This window comes from Delphinus delphis, chromosome 6 (assembly GCF_949987515.2).
Source record: "Delphinus delphis chromosome 6, mDelDel1.2, whole genome shotgun sequence".
In the NCBI taxonomy this organism is placed as follows: domain Eukaryota; kingdom Metazoa; phylum Chordata; class Mammalia; order Artiodactyla; family Delphinidae; genus Delphinus; species Delphinus delphis.
The window spans coordinates 35,724,466-35,745,781 of NC_082688.1; the positions used below are offsets into that span (position 1 = coordinate 35,724,466).

Sequence of the window (21,316 nt, forward strand, 5' to 3'; positions counted from 1 at the left end):
TCACCCAGGCTTCCTCCACCCCTCCCCCACCAGCTTTTCCCACGGGACTGTGCACTGGTGTCCCAGAGAGCCCTGGGGGACGTAAAGAGCAGGGGCCACAGTGTGAGTCGGCTCTGGGGTCAACCAGAAGGAGAGCTGTGCGGTCTCATCCCTGGCAGACAGGCCCCCTGCCAGGGCTGTCTGGAGCTCAAGGTGGAGTGGACTTGGCTTTCTCCCCCACTCCGCATGCCCTGGTGCCCTGTGGGGCAGAGAATCCCATGGTCCTTTCTCTGTCTTTGGAATATGGTTAATCCTTGGCTGCAGAATCTGCAGTTCAGGACTTTGCAACACTCCGAGTACTAGAGGCTCATGAGGTGGGGAGGGAGCCCAGAGGAGGGAGCCTGGGGCTCTGGGTTCCAGTCCTCAGTCTGTGGCTGACTTGCTGGTGACCTTGGGGAAATCCCTTTCTCTCTCTGGGCCTCAGTTTCCTCATCTAAAACATGGGATCAAGGTTCTCTTTGGAACCAAGATTCTGATCTGCTCCTGGTCCCATCTCAAGTCCTCTTGGCATTATTTTAAACAAGTGGTTCTCAGACTTTCAGTCTTGCAACCCTTTTAAGCTCTTAAAAATGATCAAGGACCCCAAGGAGCTTTTGAATTTGTGGGTTAATTAAAATGGACAAAATTTTAAAATATTTATTAATGTATTAAAAATAGCAGTAATAACATAAATAATGTGCTGTTTGAAATAAGAAAGGACAATATTTTCCAAGCCAAAACATTTAGAGTGACACTGCTTTATGATTTTGCAAATCTCTTTAGTGTCTGGCTTAATAGAAGACAGCTGGGTTCTCATATCTGCTTCTGTATCCAATCTGTTGTGATATCACACATCTTAGAACCTCTGGAAAACGCCAGTGTATACTTGGAAAAGCATCAGAGTGGAGAAGGCCAAGAATAATTTTGTATTATTATGAAAATAGATTTGACCTCACAGACCCCTTGGAAAGGTCTTGGGGATCACTCAGGGGGTCCCTGGACTAGACTTTGAGGATCTCTGCTTCAGGCTGCTGCAGACTCTGAGCTTACTTATCACTCATACAGAGAGGGAGAGCAGTTAAGTGGTTTTCATTAAAAGAAAGGTGCCATCAGTTTCTCCTGTTCTTTTTTCCTGAAGGCAGTGGGAACCATGGCAGGCTTCTGAGCTGGGGAGGGAGTGACAAGACACGCTGGGCTTTGGAAATCGTCCTTTAGCAGATTAGGGTGTGCAGGGCTTCTGGGTCCTCTCCCAAGCTTGAACTTCCACAGAAAGGCACAGCTACAGAGGCTCCTTTTACTTCCAGTGGAATATCGTAGGGTTTGAGGTCTGATCTCCGTCCAGCAGGCTTCCTTTGGGGCCAACAACAGCTTCCTAGTGCTCCCTAAGAGCCCAGGGAGTGGGCGTTTGGGGACCCAGCCACCTCTCCCCATCCCAGCTCAGCTCTGCAGCTGTTCAGGGCAGGCCCGTGAGACCCCCACCCAGGGCATAGTTTTGGTGGGGAAAACCCCAGCAAATAATGTTGATTTGGAATGAAACAAAATAAAATGAAATAAAGAAGTAGGTTTGGTGTTTATCTTGACTCCTGGCCTTTCAGGAAAAGCAGGTGTGAAAGGCAATTGAAAAAAAGGGAGATTTTTGTTCTGATTCCACTGGGGCTTCTGAGTTTTTCCAGAATGCCAGTGGTTGGTCACGTGTGTGTGTGTGTGCGTGTGTGTGTGTAATTTCATTTTGAAATTTCCAGTTTTCATTTTCATTGGTACAAGTTTATCATTTGCATTAGTCCTTCCTTGGACTGATGGACTGAAATGGAGGAGAGGAAGAAAAAGAGAATTTCCTAAGGTCATTTAGAGGACTTGAAAGATGCTAGAGGAGATATGCTTGTAGTGAGATGAACTGAGCTATGAGAGGAAACAGAGAAAGGCATGGCCCCTAGAGAGACTAGAAAAGCGGACGGTAAAAAGCGACAAAGGGGTCATACTCTTCCCAGCACCAGCCACCAGGTGGCACCATCGACCCAAGACAGCTTAGTTGCTGTCCAGGGTTAGGGACAAGAGGGGTGACAGGACAGTGTGTACTGACCATTTCCGAGCTTGGTATGCTTGTAACTCGGTGGGCGGCAGCAGTGCCCAGGTAGGCTGCCCATTTGCCTGAGTTTCACTTCTCTGCCAGCATTTAGTCACAGCAGTGGGAGACTGGGCCATTGCTGTTGGGGATCACTCCCGTCCTTCCTCACCTCCATGGTGCAGACGTCTTAATACAAACCTTTTTGGGAGTCAAGTTCTCGGTTCTAGTCTAAGCCTTTACTTGCTGGCTGTGTGACCTTGGGCAAGTCACTTCTCTCTGAGTCTTGTTTTCCTTGTGTTAAAATGTGGATATTTGAACAGATGACTTAAGGGATCTTTTGGGCTCTGACATTCTGTGGTCTGATGTGCCAGAGAGAGCACTGGAGTTGGAGTTAAATTCAGGATCTTTCTCCATTGGCTGTGTGACCTTGGGCAGCTCACTTCCCATCTGTGGGGATTGCAGTAACATCTCCCTCACAGTCTGTTATATGAAGTAGCAGGTTGGAAAATGCTTTGAAATCTCTTTTGGTGCTTAGGAGAGGGAGGGGTTGCTATTTATTTATTTTTCCAGGCAACTTAAGTTAGCCAGAAGCAGGTCTTCTATCATCCTCACAGCTCAGAAAGTTTGTGCCTCTGCCTGTGACCACAAATCAAAGCCTATGGTAGGTGTTTTCTCAAGGTCACTGCATCTCTGTCCTAACTATTTCATGAATCTGCTCCCTTTTTTTGGTCCCCACTGCTACTGCCTTAGTCCAAGCACCCTCTCTTCTCCTTTGGACTATTGCTGTAGCCTCCTAGTGTGTCCCCACCTCCAATGTCACTGACTTCTCCAAACAGTCCACCTTCCGTATAGCAGCCCTAGGGGCACTTCGGAAATACAGTTTGGATCGGTGACTCACCTGAAGGGTTTTCACCCTTCAAATCTGCCCATTGTTCTCAGAAAGCATCTAAACTTCTTAACAAGGTTGCTAGGCCTTCTGTGGTCAGACCCGTGCCCATCTCATGAGCCTCGTCCCTCCCCACCCTCCTCTTTTCATGCTCACCGCAGTCATACCAAACCTCATTCCATCCCTTGAGCACCACTTGTTCTTTCCTGCTGGCAGCCTAAGGGTTATATGCACGGGTTGTAGTCAGGCAACCAGGGTTCTGGTGCTGACTCCACCAATGCCTACTCGTGTAACTTTGGGCAAGTTATTTGACCTCAGTTTCCCTCTTTGTAAAACAAGGACACCCATTGTGCCTATGATTGGGTTGTTACGTGGGTTGAATGAGGTAATGCATGCGCAGTGCCCTGGAGGACCCCGATGCATGATATGTGCTCTATAAAGGATGCCTTTTATGGTAATGTGTTCCCACCGCCTGGAAACTGCCCCCCTTCTCCACCCTACCATTTACCCAGCTGACGTTCTACAACTTCAGGATCCAGCTCATGCCACTTCCTAAAAGTGGAGGCTTCCCCGAGGGTCCCTCCTAACTGTCAGCTCCCCTGGGCCCACCTGCAGCACACAGAGCCTGCCTGTTGACAAAAGTATCACATTTGTCACTCATCTCTCTTCCCTGTGAGACTGGGAGCCCTGTGTGGGCGGGACTAGTGTCTGTAGTGGTCACCATTGTGGCCCTAGTGCCCAGCACAGGGCTGGTTCTTGGTAACAAATATGTACTGAATAGGGACTGGATGTCACAGAAGCCGGGAGCCCATCTGGTCCGTAGGTGCAGGCTGCTGAGTAGAACCCAGAGCCTTACACGTCAAAGGCTTCTTCCTTTCACTCCTCCCTGACTCCATCGTCTCCATCCTCCAGCGCTGCTGTCTGGCTCCCTAGAAGGGATTTCATGGCAACCATTCTAGAGGGGGAGGGAGCTCTCCCGTGGTCTAAACACACACACGTGCATAGCTCTGCATGCTGGTGCCTAGGGCCCTTGTTCTGCCTGCCTTACCTAAGCATATGCTCCAGGTGTATATAGATCACAGCCTCAAATGGGAACTGTGACTCTAATGGTTAGCATTTACTGAGTGTTTGCCATATGTATTTTAAACTATTAATGCATTTAATACCGCCACTGTACCAGGTGAAGCTCTTATCATCCCCATTTTATAGATTTTCAGAGAGAGATCCAGGAAATTGCCCAAGGTCACACAGCTCCACCGTGGCACAATTGGGACCAGCCCCTGGGCAGCTGGCTTCCAGAGTAGCCTTACCTGCCACCCTGGTCTGCCTCTCACAGAGTGTTGCACAGGATGGCATCAGTGGGAATGTCCTCAGCTCTCTCCAAAAGGGGGCTTTGAGCCCACCTTTTATTTCAGTTCTACCATCCCCATCACCCTGCCAGGCTGAGCTCAGGGCGACCTTGGTGCAGAGCCCGCTTCCTCACTCAGGTACTCAGCCATTTCTGAGGCTTCCCCTGACACTGCTATGCATGCTTCCCTGTCACATCCTCCAGTTGGTCACCTTCAAGTGCAGTTGGCTGATCACATATGGACTTTACACCACAGCAGGGTAGCACAGTGGGTGGACTGGAGTTCGAGCCCAGCCCTGCCACTTACTACCTGTGTGAGCTTTGACAAGGGCCTGAACTTCTCTGAGCTTCAGTTTCCTCATCTGTCAAAAGGGGATAATAATTCCTGCAATTCCTGGTAATTAAAAAATGTTATCTATAGTATTTTGATCAGCTCTGGCACATGGCACATTTTAAGAATATTTAACTCATCAGAGCAGAGTTTCTACCCTGAATCCAAATTCCTCAAGAAGACCTTCTTAAGAACTTTCTAAATTCCCAGCTCTTTTGTTTTCTCTTTCTCTTGCAGGATCTTAGTTCCCCGACCAGGGATCGAACCTGGGCCACGGCAGTGAAAGTGCCGAGTCCTAACCACTGGACCGCCAGGGAATTCCCATCTTTCTCTCTTTTTTAAATGATTATTTTATTTATATTGCTAAGTCTAATGATAGGATTATTCGGGCTAGGGTCAGAAGAAAAAGATGTACACACCAGAATTTACACTGGCAGAATTTTAGCTCCGCTTTTTTTCAGAAACCAACAATTCAAGTTGTAGCTGAGGGCAGCTTGCAGAGGCAGGATGAGCCTGTCACAGGGTGGAGAGGCTGGGTTCCTGGCTCCAGTTCACCACTATCTTGCTGTGTGGTCTCAGTCAGGTCCCTACCCTCTGGGTCTTTGATTTGGATGCAATGAGCCCGGATCACCCTTCCATCCCCAGATTCTGCCCCGTCCCTCCTCCCTGCTGTTCCCCCTCCCTCCTCCATCTTCTCTGTCTTCGTTTCCTTTCTGTGTGAGACACAAACGCCATCCAGCACTTTTGAATGGGACTTTTGTTCTGCTAACATCTCTTTTCTGAAAAGAACGATTGGTCAGGTTTGTATCTTTTAAATGCTGGCACATTTCATCAGTTAAGAACCTGCATACCTCTCTCTCTCTCAAGACAGAGCTTTAAGGAGGCAGACAGAAGCAGCAAAGGGGGAGGTTTATGGCAGACAGTGGAGGAAAATCCACCCAGTCTCTTTGGGGGCCTAATGTATGGTTCTTCCCGAAAATGCCATCTTTCCTGGGTGCCCCCTTTCCTGCTCTCCCTGTGACCCTAAGCATTTTCCAGCTTGACTCCAGTTATGACTTGCGTACTACTCTATAGCTCCCCACAGAATGGGGAGAGGGGACGAGTGGGACCTGTGCCTGAGTCATTTTTCTCAAGGTCTCTTTGAGGTAGGGCTTGGGGCACAGGATCAGGAATCACAGGGCCTTGGGTGTGAGTGCTGGTGATCTTGGGCCAGCCTCGCTGGGCCTGGGTTTTCTTACTGGCACAGAGAGAGCAGAATTCCTTCCTCAGAGTCTTGTGCCGACTCAGGAGGAGCAATGTGTGAGAAAGTGCTTTATAAACTGTCAAGCTCTATGTAGGTATGGGTGTCGTAGTTCATTTCAAGTGCCTGCTCTGTGACCTTGGACAAATTCCAAGGGTCCATTTACCCTCGGAGAACTAACTTCTCCAAGGGTCCATTTACCCATCTGTAAAATGGGGACTCTAATCCTTAGATCATACAGTGAATGTGAGAATTTCATATGGATGTAAAACAACTGGCAAGAACAACTGTTCTTGGCAGTGGTGAGACAGGCTGGGACCTGGGACCCTTTGCTGCAGCGCTGCAGTGCTTGCACCTGGACACACCTCTCCTCGAGCAACAAAATACAAAGAAACTGCCTGGGACTAAAAATAACTGTATGCATGCCCAGTTGGGGCAAATTCTGGACCCAAAAGATAGAAACCAAAAAAACCCAACTGCCACTTTTGAAGAGCCTGGAGCAAAAACAGGGTGTCGGGAGCAAAAGTAGGGTAATGCGGATGCCCCCTGCCCACACCACCACCTAAGGGGTGGGCAAAACACCTAATCCACCCCTCTGGCCCGACCCCTGGACACAACCCTCCCGTCACCCCATGTGAGAAACAAGCTTGCCCCCTCTCGGGGAGCGAGCAAGAGAACCTGTGGTTTGTTCTCGCGGCCCCCCGCTGCAGCAAGGGCCCCAGTAAAGCCTTGCCTGAATTTCTTGTCTGGCCTCTAGTCAATTTCTATTGATCGGGGGAAGGCCAAGAGCCCTGATCGGTAACAGTGGCAGGTGCCCAGGTCTAGGTTAGTGCCCTGTCCCTTTCCCTTTCTTATTTCTTCACGGTGCCTCCCCTGAGAGTACCGCGCACAATAATGAAGCCACGGGCTTCTGAAGCCTGGCTGCCCATTCCGAAACCCAATCGGCCGCTTCCCTAACCTGTGCCTCAGTGCTCTTGCCTGTAAAAGAAGGATAATAATACCTACTGCAGAGGGCTGTTGAGCAGATTAGCCTGTGCCCACGCATGACCCGGCACAGAGTCGGCGCCCAGTGAATGTTTGTGATTCTGCTGACCTTGCTCCCTCCGCGCACCCAGAAAGAGGCCCCCAGCCGCCATCTCCTTCAAGCCCCCTTGGCCGACGAAGAAAGCCGGGCGGAGTGGAGCGGAAGGGGTATGCTCAAGGTCGTACCAGGAGTCCCCTGCTAGGATCTCTGGGGAATTTTCAGGGATTCCGCCGTGCCACCCAGCGAATAAAGAAAGCCCTTCCAAGAGGCCGAGGGCCCTGGGGAGAGGCCAGAGGCCAGACCCCGCTCCTCCGCCTCGCTCTCGGGGCGCCCCATCGGCTGGGAACGGAGGGCAACTGTCTTCCAGGAGGGCATGGGGGTTTGCTGCGCGGGGTGGCAGGAGAAAGAAATCCAACCGCGTCAGAACATGGCGCAAAAAAAAAAGGGAGAGCGCGGCGCCCTCGGCAAGGAGGCGGCCCGCCTGCCCTGCCTCCGCCAAGCATTTGCAATTTAATTGACATTTGGCGGCAGGAAGCCAATCAGTATAAGTCAATTGACGTGCCGAGATAAAACTAATCGGCGGCCGGTGCTCACCCCGCCGGCACGGCCGCGGCGGGGCCGCGGGCACAGCGTGGCGGCCGTGGTGCCGCGGGCCCGGCCCCGGCAGGTACCGGCGTTGGCGCGTGTCTCGGCCCGCGAGGGGGCGGCGGGCGGCCCTCTGCCTGCCGCGCAGCCCACGGCGGCCGGGATAGGTCCGTAATGAATGACTTTATTTGCCGGGGCCCTGCTGAGAACAATTGAGTTTGTTATGGTAACAACGGATGCCAGCTTTCCGGGCCCCGGGGAGCGCGGGCGCGGCGGCAGCCGGGAGCTGGGCAGAGGAGCAGATGAAGCGCGCCGAGGCGAGGGGTGCCGGCGGCGGGGGACCGGCCCACCGAATGTCAGGAGCCCGAGGGACACTGTGCGCCCCGGAGCCGGCGGAGGAGAAGCCGGATTGCTGGGCCTCCTTGGACGGAGGTGCTGGGGTGGATGACGCACACCACTCTCGCCTTGGTCCGCAGTGCAGAATTGGGCTGGGGGGGGGGGTTCATAAATTCCTTGCTCTCTTGTTGGACTGGCCCGTCCTCCTGGCGTTCCTGCGGCCTCTTCTTCCATCTGCTTCTGAGTGTAAAGGTTCTTCTGGTCTTGCTGAGTGATGCCCTGACATCAGTTTTTTGTCTTTTGCTCCAGTGGAAAAGTAGAAAAAGACACAAAGTCATCCCTGCCCCCTGGGGCATGGCTTGACAAATTCAGGTCTGCATATCAGCCCATCACATGTGGTGATGCTGTCTCTGAGCCCTCTGCTCTGGAGAGAGGGCCTTCCTTCCATCTCTGTCCCCTGTCTGTATCCCCATTCTTTGTGGCGTGGCACCTCCCACAGGAAGCCCTCCTTGTCCCCACAGAGAAGGCTGCCAGCCACATGGCCCCCTCTGAGTCCCTGCGGCCTTCTTCTGCCTCCCCCATCAGTTGGTGACTTCCAAGGGCAGGGGCCACCTCTGATTCCTCCCAGTTGCTCCCTTAGCGCCCAGCTTGGGGACTGGCACAGAGCACAGGTGTGGAAGGGGTGGATAAGGAGATGCAGTTTTTTCTTCTTTTCAATCTCTTGCTTTCCCTCTAGTTAGAGAACCAAGGCGTTCCTTTCCCCCTCCCACTCCCCTTTCTAGTTCTGTTTTCAGGCACACTATCATTCATTCATTCACTCAACCAGTATTTACTGAGAAGTAGCCATGTGTCAGATACTCTGATATGAAAGGCCCTTGACTTTGGGGAACTTACTGACCAGTGAGAGAAGATAGTGCAATGCACGTGATAAATATGTGTCAGGCGCCTACTGTGTGCTGAGTAACGGCCTGAATTCCTTGAGTTGGCACAGGCTTAATAAGGGCTCGCTGAGGACTTTGCCCCGTCATTGCATTCAGTGATCCTTGGTGCCACCCTGTGACAACCACTCTTATTCAGAAATGTACAAACTGATGCTTAGTGTGTTTAAGAAGCAGCACGATGTTGTGGAAGGAGTCTAGATTGGGAATCTAATGCTAGTTTGCTGTGTGAGCTCTGTCCATTTTTATTCCCCTCTCTGGGCCTCAGTGTCCTTGTCTGTAAAATGGGGGAATTGGAATTGATGGTCTCTGAGGACCAGTCGAGTGTGAGTCATCCACAGGGGAGATGGAGGTAGGACCCAGGCCTCTGCTCCCAGCCCAGTCTTGCAATGTGACCAGTGCAGCTGACGTTGAGACTGAAACACTCACTGTGTGACAGGCACCGTGTACAACGCCAGCCTTAAGAAATGTAGGTACTATTACTGTTTCCCTTTGGCAGATGGAAAAGATGAGAGGTTAAATTATCAGTCCTGGGTCATGCAGCTAGTAAGTTGCAGGGCTGGGATTCAAACCCAAGCAGACTGGTTTCAGAGCCTGTGCACTTAATCACTCTGTTAATGGCAGAGGTAGCACGTAACCCCCCCACCCCTGCAATCCCTCCCCTGCGCTTACACCTCACCTGGTCTTAGTCCCACCTCCCTTGCTCTCCGAGCTCCAAAGCTCATTCTGCATGTTTGCAGGGCAGCAGGAGCACTGATTTGTCAAGGTGTCTTTTCTACCCCTAGCTTTTTGCTCTTTTCCTTGGTGCAGATGGCTGAGAGAAGACCCAGCAGGAGGGGGAAGCTGTTGTGGAACCTGGGTCCCTTCTTGGCTCTGTCCTAGCTGGATTATTGTATCTGGAATTGGGTTGCTAAAAAGAAGAGGGGGAATCCAGTGTTGTCTTTTAGGAACAAGCTCTTACTATTCATGCCTGAGGAAGTACATTTATTTTATAGCTAATTTTGGCACCTGTCTTCCTGTTCCTCAGAAGGGGTCTGGAGAACTCTTTCTCTCCCCAAAAATACCCTTTTTCAGAAAGACAGATTAGGGTGATAGTCTCAATATGAGATAGTCCTAATTGGCAGAGCTGAAGGGGCCTTGGAAATCGTATACAGTGAGTTTAAATCCTGTCAGATTAAAAATTGTTAAATCCTCCCCTGTTTAAAGCAACTATTTTGTAGTGCTTCCTTTGCTATCCTAAAATGAAATTTAGAGAAAATATAACCTACCTATACACATAATTTAAAAATCAATATAATGCCCCAACTGTAACAAAAAGGGGAAAGAAAAATAAAATCATAATTAAATGATGTATTTCATTATGTAAATGCTCAGGCCTGATTACACCAGAAGACATAATAAAGTAGTCAGTTGCTTGCACTTATGCGTAGAATCACCATGAATGTGGCAGCTACAAATGTGGACAGCTGTGTTTTCTGGCAATACAAATACCTATGGTGGTGTTGCCATCAGCAAACTGATTTTCTGAAATTGTGAACATGTCTTGATAAAATTGCAACCAAAGCGAAGCATAATCTTCCCTCAATTTATGGGATGGTTGTATTCCTGGAAAATTCAGTGTAAATTAAAACACCAAGTTTGTGTATGTAAGTAAAATAGTGTTAGGTTCATGGCTAAAATATTTATAAAGAGAGTTTTCACCAACTTGAATGTATGATGAATCATTCCAAAGATGTGTGGGATGCAGGGCGATCCTTCACTGGTCTGGACTGGGGAGCACCCTGGCTCTGCCCACTAAATGCCATAACTCCTCCCCAAATAACAGTAAGTCACAGATTTCCGAAATCTCTGATTTGATCACCCTTGTTGAGATCCACTGCAACAAATGAGTTTCTCTTTGGGGTCTCTTCCTTTGGGAAGTTCTGTGACTCTGTGAAAAAGCAAAATCTGCATATATCGTGCATTTTGTGTGGAGGACCCTGTGCTGGGAAGGCAGAGATGCGTGGCCTGATGTGCACCTGGGGCTCCTGCATGGGTACCAAGCTCCCAGGGAAGCACAGTTGGTGAGAGCCCCACCTACATCTTATCTCTGTCTGGGATACCCTCTGCCTCCTCTCTCATGCCTCCAAGTCCAAATCCTGGCTCAAATGGCAACTCTTTCCTCCAGGAAGTGTTTCCTGACCCTCTTCCTGACTCCTAACACCAGACAGACTCTGTCTCTTGGCGCCCACTGTCTGCTCTTTGGTGCTCTCGTAGGGTACTTTCCGATGCTTGAATCCTAACTCTATCTCTAGGCTTCTTCCCCCTGCTAGGAAATGGGCTCCCCTTACAGGGCTATGCTTGGGGTCGGAGCACCAGCAAAAGACGAATGAATGCTTGAACCAAGGGATACAGCTTAGCCAGGTGCTCCTCTCTGAACACACCTTGTCCTTTTTTTTTTTTTTTTTTTGCGGTACGCGGGCCTCTCACTGTTGTGGCCTCTCCCGCTGTGGACCACAGGCTCCGGACGCGCAGGCTCAGCGGCCATGGCTCATGGGCCCAGCCTCTCTGCGGCATGTGGGATCTTCCTGGACCGGGGCACGAACCCGTGGTCCCCTGCATCGGCAGGCGGACTCTCAATCACTGCGCCACCAGGGAAGCCCCACCTTGTCCTTTTTAATTAGGCAAATGGCTTCCCTTTTCCTGTTCTCACTCCCTGTCCTCATCGGCTGACCCGAGATATTTGCCCTGCAGATGATACTGTCTCAATTTGCAGTCCCCCTGGCTTGCTTGCTCTGACCCAGTGCTGCAGGCTTGGCAGGATTTATTGACCCCATTGCACAGATGAGATGAGATGTGCTGTGTAAGGTCACACAGCTGGCAAGTGGCAGAGCCAGAGCTGGCACCTGGTATACTACCATCTTTGCAATTTAAACTCTTCTAAGGCCGGGCCTCCTCCCTGGGGAGTCATTCATCCATTCACTGGCTCCTGACTGAGAGCTGGGCACTGGGGCCTCAGTGATGGTCAAGGCCTGGCGGCCCCCTTTGTTTTCCCTGAGGGAGTTCTGTCTCCCAAGCCCTAGGCCAAGCATGGAAAGGCTCTTCATCAGATGCCCCCAGGGAGGGAGTGAGCACTCCTTCACAATGGGAGGCTGCCAAGCAGTGGCTGTCTCCTTTGTACCTGTTTTTGTTTTTGCTTTTTTTTTCACTTTCAATGAAATATCCACTTTTACCTGTTTATTCTACAAGTGTTTATTTTGTGCCTACTATGTGCCGGACGTTATTCTTGGTGTTGGGGACACAGCAATGAACGAGACAGACAAAACCTCTGCCCTCATGAATGATATTCTAATGAGGGAGAATAAATAAATAAGGAAAATAAACAGCATGTCGTTAAGTGCTCTGGAGGAAAACAAAGCTGGGTAAGGAGATAGAGAATGAAGCAGGGCCGGGGGTAGGGTACATGCTGGTTTGTGGAGGGTGGTCATAATGATGAGATGCCATTTGAGCAGAGACTCTAGGGGAAGGAGGAGGGAGCCAAACAGATACTGGGGGAGGAATGTTCCAGAGAGAGGGAACAGCACATGGCAAGGTGTGAGTGAAGTGGGGGTGTGCTTGGCATGATTGAGGGACAGCAAGGAGGCCGATGTGGCCAGAGCAGAGTAAGTGGGAGGAGGGTAGGAGGAGGGGAGGTCAGGAAGGTGGGGCTGCAGGCCAGGGGACCCAGATACAGTAGGGTCTTGTAAGCCATGACCCACTGTGGATTTTGCTCTCAGTGAGATGGGGCATCAGTGGGTGGCAGCCCAGAGCGTCTAACAGGGAAGTTCAGAGGTGTGTCTGTCCTCCACCACCAGTGAGTCTCTTAACTCTGGCCGACTTCCCCTCTTCATCATCTCCTGGACCTGCCCCTGAACCTGGGTAGCCATTCCCGCCGTGCGCTCTTTCCTGGGTGAGGGCCTCCATCTGGCCGCTGGGCCTTTTCTTATCCCCCTCCAAGAGGGTCTCTACTCTGTGGCCACAGCAGCCACATGAGCCCCTCTACCCCACAACCGTTCTGTGTCTGGACTGAATTGTAAGTGTATTGACAAGGGCCCGACTATTTGGAATACAGACTGAAGGATCTGGGAGGTAGCGTCTGGGGCTACTGGAAGGTGTACGGGGAGGGGGGGCAGCGTGATGCAGTGTGAGTCCCAGAAGCCCTTCCCCCACCCTCAACAAGCCCTTCATCTAAGCCCCATATCTGGCCTCAGCAATGGCTCCCCCCAGAGGTGCCTACTTTATTTATTGCTTCTCCCCAGCTCCCTGTGGGCAGAGGAAAGTCCATTAGTGTGTTTGCAGACTCTGCCAGCTCTAAGCAGATGCAAGGCTTATTTGCAAACTGTCATTGCCCTGGCCTCTTCCAGAGACCTGCATGCTGGGCTCAGCTTTGTGGTTCCAAGAGCCTCCTCCCCCAGGCAGACAGCCGGGTGGAGCCCCTGTGCCCTGATTTCCCAAAGCACAACATCTTAGCTTGCAGTTAGGAAAATTAAATTAACTGCCATGAAGGAACCAAAGCAGCACATTGGGCCATGTTGAGAGTGGAGAATGAGTTTCTCTGTTGGTAGGAGCTCATTGGCTTGGCGTGAATCAAGGGAGGTGTTGAGAGAAAACATGAAGAATCCTGGGCTGAGGGCCTGGGATCCAGGTTTGAGTCCTGACTGGGATGCTGAGTGTCTTGGTGACTTTGGAAAACTGTTTACTGCCCTCTGGGTCTCAGTTTCTAAGCTATAGAAGATGCCGCAGCTGATCTTAGAATCCATCGTAAGCTCTAAAATTCTGTGAACCGAATTTTGAGGACGTTTCCTTCGTCCAGGTAGTCAGGGACAGAGTGGTATACCCAAAATGACTCCACAGTTCTGAAATTGCCTGGAGGTCGGCCTCAGCCGGGTAAGAGGCACTCAGGAGCTGAGATACCAGTGCTCTCAGGCCCAACTGGCCTGATAGCTCTGCTATGTGACCTTGGACAAGCCGCTTCCCCTTCTCTGAGCCCATTTTCTTGTCTGTAAATGGGAATGATAATCTCTTGCCCATCTCCTGAGGTTATGGTGAGAATCAGAGAAGCTGATGAATGTGAAAGGTCAACGTGAATGTATACTTGAGGAGTGGCGATTGTTATTGTCGTTGTTGTTACCATTTCCACATGTGCCTTACTCTGTCTGGGCGCATACAGCTGCCAATTATAAGAACATGCCACCGCTGAGTACAGAGCCCAAGCACATCAATTTAGCTATGTAAAAGGGAATGATGGTGCTTCCGTGCAGAATAAAGAGCCTCTCTTACAATTTGTGCTTTTTCAATTCCATGCCATCATAAATCCACCACTCATGTGTGTATGTCTGGTGGAAAAACACATCACAGATTTACACAAAAGCCTCTTGAGTTCTTTTCAGCTGGGACAGGAGATGACACACGTTGGCAGACAGAGGCTGATCTCTGTGTATCCAAGAGGAGTCAAGCCAGTCCAAGTATATCTAACAGGTCAAGCTCTGAAATGAAGAAGCAATAAGCCAGTGAAATGGTACTATCACCGAAACATGATTGATCAATTGAATTCTATCAGAGACAGTGGACAGTGAGATTAACTCAGGCCTGATAGGTTCAATGAGTTAAAGCATGATGTTCATTTCAGCTTCATTTCACCAGTCTTTGCTTGTGAAATTGGTCAATCAATAGAGGTTGAAGATCATATATATATATATATATTGGGGACCATCTTTATGGGCAATATAATCTTGGTAGTTGGCTCCTGGCTGGGGCTGCCTGCCTTGGGTAATGGAGACAGAACAGGGACTCCATCAGCCCCATCGAAATGGCCTGATATCTTCTCCAAATGAAAAGTATTTTTGGATCTCTGATGATTTATCTTTTTTTCCTCCCTCTCACTTTGATCTATGACAAAACCCATACCCATCTTGGAGAAATATAGTGATTTCTCCCGAAAACATTTGTGCAATGATCAGATAGATACACTTCAAAATATGAACCTTCTTTGTAGTTATATTGTCCTCAGAAAAAAATAAAGACAGTAATTTAAAAACTCAAATGGGGGTAATGCAAAGATATCAGAGTAAATATGATTTTAAACCCTTTTATTTATTTATTTCTGCACAGTGGGGGATGGGGAGAGACTGCTGTGTGCGTGAAAGCCGAAAAAGGGATGCATGCCTGAGAAGTCCTTCTAGGTATAATTAAAACGAAGCCTTTAGCATTCTTTGATCTCATTTGAAAGCACAATTCACAGAAACAAATCACCCTTTTGCTCTTAGTAATATTTCATTTGCTTTGGAATATTTTCACTATGGTGGTTAACATCCTTCCTAATTAGTGTGCATATCTCTCTGTAAGGTGGAGTGATTAGGTACTACTGTACGAGGTAATGGACTTGGACAGTACGGATTAGAGAGAACAGACTTGTCCTGTGGAAATGCATAAGGTATTACTTCCTTCCTGCCTGTTCTTTGAGGTCATCTTGATTCATTTAAGCACAAAGAAATCCCGTCTCTTCATACCAACACCATGGGAGCTTCAATACTGTATTTGTACTGTTTGTACATCAGAGTATATGTTAGGCTCTGGATAATAGATAATAGTACCAGGCTGCTAAATGGGGAGGAAAGAGCCTTGCACACTTTACTCCCTCCCCTTCCCCCAGTTCCTGCCCTCTAAACGTACTGACTTATAGCCATTCCCTGGTGCACCAGGCTTTTTTGTGCCTCCAGACCTTTGCATGTGCTGTGCCCTCTGGTTGGAGTGCACTTCTTGCCTGCCCCTTTCTTTGGCTAACTCCTTCCTACTCATCCCTAAGACTTGGGCTTCATCTTTTCCAGGGGGCTTTTCTGGATCACCCCTGCTCCCAGTCTGGATTAGGTGGAGTGGTTTAGTGTAGGGGTGGGAGCAGTCTCTGGAGCCAGATTGCTTGGGTTTGGATCCCAGCTTGTCCACCTCTTAGCTGTGTGACCTTGGGCAAGGTGCTCCCTGTGCCTCCCTGTGCCTCAGTTTCCTCATCTGTAAAATGGGAGGGGGCAATAACAGACTCGACATCACTGGGTTGTTGTGAGGATTAAACAGATAAGTTGCTTAGAATAGTGCCTGGCACAGAGTAAGCTTTGTATAAGGAGTGGCTACTACCGTTTTGTTCCCACGGCTGCCTCTGCTTCTCAGGTTTGCTTCTGCCTTTGGCTCTCGGGGCGGCTTACCGTACTGCACTGGAACTTTTCACTTGTCTGTGTCCCCCACTTGAGGACAGGGGTTAGAACTTACCTCTTTAGCTCAGGTGCCAAGTGCTGGGCCAGACACTCAGCAGGAGTTTGGCGCATGCCGCTCAGGAATGAATGGATCCATGAGGCCTGGAACAGGAATCAGGGGCCTCCTGTGTTCCTAGGCTCAGCTCACCTTGGACCTACCTTCTGGCCCCAAACAAATCCCTTTGCCGTTTCTGAGTGTAGAATCATCAGTCCTTTGGGGTCTTTCCCTCACTGACAGCCTATGACTCATCGGGTAACACACGGCACAATCAGATTCACTCTGGTCGAACCTGAACGTATTCGGCAATTTTACAATTTTGCGTTTTCCTTCCCGAGAAGAAAGATTGAGTGAAACTAATGGCTGAATAATGGTCGTTCCAATGGAATTTTCCTCCATGCCGTTCTGATTTTTCTCAGCGTGCTGCCCCGGTTTAGGATGGCATTTATAAAATCACCTGGAACATCGAGTTTGGTTCTGGGCTGCTGTGGGACCTTTCCAGCCCTGCCACCCTGATCCCCAGCACAGGGCCTGGCTCACGTAGACGCTCTAGAAATGTTGCCAACTGAAGTTAGTTGTCCGGGCCTGGAATCCTTTCCTCTTATCCCAGCACCTTGTCCCTTCCCCTTATCTGAGGTCTGGCTCTGATGTTTCCTCCTCCAGGACCCATCTCTGTGTTGTTAGTCATCTCTGAGTTACCCTAATCATTCAAAACACCATGCAGAGAAGAGAAGCTCTGTGAATTATTTTGTGTAGAAGAATTAATGGCATTTTGTTGTTGTTGTTGGACTCTGAGCACTATGAGACTTGCTGTGTTTTCCTTTTGGTGTGTGTCACCAGGAAGCTTAGCGCTCAACTGAATTTTGGTAGTTTATCATCCTCTTGTTTAAAATTTTGTGAATTGCCTCAGCACTTTCTTAGAATGTAGAACATAAACTCTTAGTTGCTTCACTCTTTCTCCTCCAGGATCACTGATATAATGGAGGTCACTTCCAAAGGTTTTCTCCGGAGTTCTCTGATAATACCAGACACTATCCTATTACTGAGTTCCCCTGAACCATTCGGACCTGCAACCCCTCAAGTCTTCCCAGGTCACTCATTCAGTCAACAAACATTGATTAGCATCTCCCTTGCTTGAGGTGAGCCAGACATGGGCTTTGTCCTCAGAGAGCTTATACTCTTAGCAGGGAGGGGAGGAAATACAGGCATACCTTGGAGAAATTTCGGATTTGGTTCCACACCACCCCAGTAAATCAACTATCGCAATAAATGGAGTCATACACATTTTTTGGCTTCCCAGTGCATATAAAAGTTATGTTTACCCTATACTGTAGTCTATTAATTCTGCAATAGCACTATTTCTAAAGATGATGTATGTACCTTAATTAAAAAATACTTTATTGCTAAAAATGCTCACCGTCATCTAAGCCTTCAGTGAGTCATAATCTTTTTGCTGGTAGAGGGCTTGATCTATCATGAGAATGACCAAAATGTGACACAGAGACACGAAGCGAACAAATCCTGTTGGAAAATGGCACCAATAGACTTGTTAATGCAGGGTTGCCACAAACCTTCAATTTGTAAAAAATGCAATTATCTGCAAAGCTCAATAAAACGAGGTATGACTGGGATAATCCTAGAAACAGCTCAGGTTTATTGAGTACTAACTACGTGCCAGGTACTATGCTAAGCATTTTACATATATCCTCATTCAGTTCTTTCATTGATCCCATGTATCATTATGTATTGTTCCATTTTATGGATGAGAAAACTGAGGATTAGAGAGGTTAAAGAAGTTTCTCAAATATCATAGCTTGTAAGAGACAGAGTGAGGATTTGAACCTCCCTAGTATGCTCTATCACATCCATCACGGTGCTCAGCTTGACTCTTAAGACGTGTTAAAAGGTGTGCAAGTGCTCTACCATGTGACCTTGCTGTGACCTTGAACAAGTTACTTATTATCTCTTCCACTTTCTTCAGCAATAAAATGGGGATTCCAAGAGGATGGACCTCACAGGGTGGGTTGTGAGGAGTGAAATCCAGGATAATAGCGGTGGCCCATGCAACTTGCTGAGGAGACCTAGAAGACAGGGTGATTAATTGAGCCTTGTGCTTCAGAGAGGCTGAGGCTTTGATGGGCAGGGGTAAAAGATGAGTCAGCAGAGGGAATGGAAAGAGCAGTGGTGTCAGGGAGTGGCATCAGGGACACTTGGGGAATGAGGAGTAGCTTACTGGGATGGTGTTGGGGTCACCCCTCTATGACTAGAGGGGTGACCTTGACTGGACGGGCAGGTCATGGAGGCCTCGGAGGATTGGGCTTTGTCATGGGACAGCCTTGGAAGGGTTTTCCTGATGTAAATGATGATGACAATAGCTTACGGTGTTTGGACACTAACTTTGTGCTAAGTGTGTCACAGGAATTATCTCATTTAATCCTTATAAAAGCCCTAGAGATGGTCCTGCTTACCATTGTTCCCAGTTTACAGATGAGGAAACAGAGGGCTTTAGTCTTAGTAGCTGACCTGAGGAGTAAAGGGAAGTGGAGAGAGCATTGGATCTGCAGACAAGAGACTGAGGTCCAAGTCCCACCTGAGTGATCTCAGTTACTCATCCTCTCTGAGCCTCAGTTTTCTCATCTGTAAAATGGGATAAGAATACACATCTCACCCAGATGTTCTGAGGATCAATGAAATTTAAGGATGCGAAAATAACTTGGCTCAGCCCTGGCACGGAGCAGTGTTCTATCCAGTGGGAGATCCTGGGGCTTGGAGAGCCTGTGTTCCCCATTATCTCTGTCACTACCCCTATATTCTTAGCTAGGGACAGATGATGCTCTCTCACTTTCAGTGGTATGCAGGGCATTTTGCTGATGTAGCCCCAGAACAAGTACCCTGTCCACCCTCACCCCCCCCTTTTGTAACCCATAGTCATGCCTATCACCTCCTATGGAGAAAATTCTGGAGCCACTACTGCCCTCAGCAAGCTTCCATTGCATCAGAAACAATTTCTTAAAGCTGCAAGTTAGCATGGTCTGAATTTGGTTGGTCTCTGCTTTATGGATTGCTTTAAGAATTAGCCATGGCAGCCATCTGAGAAGACCAACCCCAAGCTCCCTGGACTCACCTGACCCTAGCTGGGAATGCCCCAGGTCACACCAGTTCAATGTTCCCAACCTCCCTGGCTCTAGACTCCTGTGGCAGATGACCCACCAAGACCTGGCTCTGTCCCTGTCTTCATTGGGGGAGGCAGGGCTATGAGCATGGTGGGTGCCAGAGTCCAGAAGCAGCAAACTGGCTGGAAGTCAGCCTCCTTGGAGCACTGCCAGCCAGACCGGGAGAAGACCTCAGAGCCTGGGGTAAGGCTGGGGCACGGGAGTTATTTTCACAATTTCAAAAAGATTAAGGGTGAATGCAGCCCAGTGAAGAAAAAAAGATTTCTCCTGTCTCTGACTTTCTCCTAGAAGCCCCCTCCAAGGACCCCCTCTCCTCACATGTCCATTCTTAAAGTAAGTATTAGCAAAGAGAATGGGATCTCCTGGGTAGGTTTGGCCATCATTCAGGGGTAGAATGAATATTGGGGGGTGTCCCCTACAAAGACTGCACAAACAACCAAAATGGAAAAATAGGTTAATGCTCATTTAATACTATTTAGTTGACAAAATCCCGGTGGCTTTTGGAGGAGAAAATGGTTAGAAACAACTGACGCAGCCTCCTTAGTTTATTGATGGGGCATGTGAGGCCCAGAGAGGGAGAGGAACCTGTCTGGGCTCACACAGCAAGTAAGGGCAGAGCTGGGGCTAGAACCCAGGTCTGCTGGCTCCCAACCCTTTTCCCACTGGGCCCTGCCACTGCCCTGCCATACTGAGGAGCAACTGTGAGGATAAAGGAGGCTGTGTCAGGGCTCTGGCTTGGGCTGGGCTCTGCAGGGAAATGGGACTCTGAGAAAGGCCAGAGACTGACCCAGTAGCTCCAGCCTCCTTTCCTGGGCTCTGGAGCCGCCAGCTGGGGCTGCATCCCAAAGGCCATGATGCCAGAAGGAATTATGGAGATTCCTGTTTGTTTTTATTTTCTTTCTTCCCAGGGAGCATCTGCAGACATAAGGTACATGACGATTTTTAAAGAAACAAACCAGAACCCTCCAAGAAAAATGCAAAGCCCCTGAATCTGCTGTGCTCTGAAGAAAACGCAATGGGTTTATGATCTTTTAAGACACACAGGAGACAGCTTTCTCTTGACAGATGGGAATCTGAGCCTATTTTGCTTCCTCCCTCTTTGCGTGACCAGACCCGATTGTGTAAAGCCTTTAGCTTCAAAGCCAGGTTGTGAATAACATTGGTTTAACCTGAAATTTAAAGCCAGCATTTCTCTGCTCCCCGAGATGGAGCTTCCTGCCCCTTGCTCCCCTGAAGCTAGCTTCCAGAATGTTAATTCTACGAGCCATGGTTGACTAAGCCCAGCACTGGGTCTATTACATATTATTTGATTTGGAGTAGAAAAAAAGATTTAAAGATACCATGCCCCCTGTATACCTTTGTACTTTTGCCCATGTCTGTCCATATATTTAAACATACCATTCACATTGTGAGTTCAGATTTTTCTCCCTGGAATACAATGGGTCCAAATGCTTCTGGAGCCTGTCTCCAAGATCACATTCTCCATTGAAGTGAGGCAGCACCTTTGTGGATGAGAAACGCTATGGAAGCGTCCATTGGAGGCCTGGAGCTTCAGACCTGTCCTTGTGCAGGGTGTGATTTTCTGGTGTTCACTTTTGTAGCCATCTCTTTGCATGTAATCTATTTCACTCATGCTCACCCACTGTCTGCCGTACCCAGAGATGGGTCAGCCATGTCCCTGGCCTTTGAGAACCATGAGCCTTTTTGTCAGAATATTTGTCTTGGTTGACACTTGCACCTTTACTGGTCTGATTATTTTTCAGTTAACATTTGCCTCTTCCACTGGATGTAACTCCACGAGGACAGGGCTGGGCCAGCTCATCACTCTGTGCCCAGCGTTAGCCCAGCGCCTGCTCTCTAAGGTTGGTTGAGAGAAGAATGAACCAATGAATGAATGAATGGGTCAAATGGAAGGACTGTGACTTTTACAGGCCAGACCTGCGGAGTGAAGGTGGTATTACTAATTTGTTTATTCCACAGATGTTCTCTGTGGAGGAGACAGAGATGAATTAATTGTGGTGTTTCTCCCCAAGGTAGCTGATAGTGCTATGTGAGAGTGAAGGGCCCAGGGGCTTGACTCCTAAGATGAGGGAGAAAGTGGTCAGATGGAGC

The 21,316-nt window shown here is 49.0% G+C and overlaps 1 protein-coding gene and 1 non-coding gene across 2 annotated transcripts in view; one reads left to right on the forward strand and one right to left on the reverse strand.

Moving 5' to 3' along the window:
* The window catches only part of PAX5 (paired box 5), a 165,481-nt gene that overhangs the window by 19,073 nt on the left and 125,092 nt on the right, over nt 1-21,316 (forward strand). The gene's annotated exons all lie outside the window — the stretch shown is intronic.
* On the reverse strand, nt 4,894-4,965 carry TRNAE-UUC (transfer RNA glutamic acid (anticodon UUC)). The gene has a single exon. It is a non-coding gene; the product is annotated as a tRNA-Glu (tRNA).